General features: G+C 40.1%; 1 pseudogene; it reads left to right on the plus strand.

The window, feature by feature from the left end:
- Positions 1-379: 379 nt before the first annotated feature.
- Positions 380-813, plus strand: LOC121445513 (annotated as a pseudogene).
- The last annotated feature ends 989 nt before the right edge of the window (positions 814-1,802 follow it).

A 1,802-nucleotide genomic window follows, 5' to 3' on the forward strand; every position in this document is an offset into this window, starting at 1 on the left:
TGGAGCCTGTCCTGGAACTAGCTCTTGTAGACCAGGCTGGTCTTAAACTCAGAGATCTGCCTGCCTCTGCCTCCTGAGTGCTGGGATTAAAGGTGTGTGTCACTACCACTCCACTCAAAAAGGTGATTTTTCAATTTGCACCATGGCTGAATAATTACAATATGACTTTTAAATATTCTCTCTCAGAGTTACTTTAAAACAAACTTACCAATCAATAAAATGTTATTATTACCTGTTAAGTAAACATGCTATTTCAAAGATTCTGAAGTGAGAAGTAAAATCATGAGAATTAAATGGGAAAAGTAGTGGTGACAAAGCAATTTTATTAAGTAAATAAGGATGTTGATTTATTAGTGTAATGAAAGTCTCAGTTATAAAAATGAATATTTCTGATGATTACACCATCCTGTTCAACAAAGCAGAGGCAGACAAGATCTTCCGAGAGTTGGAGCAAGAAATGGAGTATTTTACTGGTGCACTGGCCAAGGTCCAAGTATTTGGAAAGTGGAACAGCATTCCCAGGAAGCAGGCAACCTACACAGGGATGATAAAAGAGAACTGGCTCCTGGGAGTCCCATCGCATCTGTCTCCTTTGGGGCCTGCAGAGACTTCCTCTTCCAGCACAATGACTCTCGAGGGAAGAGACCCCAGCAGACAGTGAAGGTAGTCAAGCTGCAGCTGGCCCATGGAAGCCTACTGATGATGAACCACCCCACTAATACCCACTGGTACCACAGTCTCCCCGTCCGCAAGAAGGTCCTGGCTCCTCAGGTCAACTTTACTAATCGGAAAATTTTACCTACTAAGATATAAAACATTTTCTATTAAAAAATAAACATTTCTGTTATAAAACATGAATGTTTTATTTACTTTTCTATTGCCATAACAAAACATCATGACCAAGGCAACATAAATAAGAAACGTTTATAATTTATGGCTGACGGTTCCAGAGGGTTAGAGTCTATGACTAGTGTAGAAAGGAGAATGACATCATGAAGACAGGCATGACGTTAAAGCAGTAACTAAGATCTTACATCTTCAGACACAAGATTAAAGCAGAGACAGAGTGTGAGCTAACTAGAAATGGTATGGGAGTTTAAAATTTCAAAGCCTACCCCCTAGTGACACACTTCCTCTTAACATGACCACACCTTCTCATTCTTCCCAAACAGGTTCACCATCTGAAGACCAATCATTGAAATATCTGAGCCAATGGGAACCTGTTCTCATTGAAATAATACAACGAATATTATTATTGTATTTAATTGCAGGTCTTGCTTAATAGAAAAAGTGAGAAGCAAGAAAATGATTATTGGGGCTGGAGAGATGACTCAGAGGTTAAGAGAACTGACTGCTCTTCCACAGGTCCTGAGTTCAATTCCCAGCAACCACATGGTGGCTCACAACCATCTGTACTGAGATCTGGCGCCCTCCTCTGGTGTGTGTGCATACATCGAGGCAGAATGCTGTATACATAATAAATAAATAAATCTAAAAAAAAAAAAGAAAATGATTGTTGGGGGCTGGAGAGATTAGCTGGCTCAGCAGATAAGAGCACCGACTGACCTTACAGAGGTCCTGAGGTCCAAAGGTCCTGAGTTGAGTTCAATTCCCGGCAACCACATGGTGGCTCACAACCATCTGTAATGAGGTCTGGTGCCCTCTTCTGGCCTGCAGACTTACAGACAGACTATTGTATACATAATAAATAAATAAATATTAAAAAATACATAAATAAAAAAAATTTAAAGAAAATGAAGACTTACTTAATAGGCAGGGAGAGGCAATAAGTCCCCTCCTGG

Source organism: Microtus oregoni, unplaced genomic scaffold (genome assembly GCF_018167655.1).
Source record: "Microtus oregoni isolate MIOR12 unplaced genomic scaffold, Mior012 000200F_ref0000295, whole genome shotgun sequence".
Lineage (NCBI taxonomy): Eukaryota > Metazoa > Chordata > Mammalia > Rodentia > Cricetidae > Microtus > Microtus oregoni.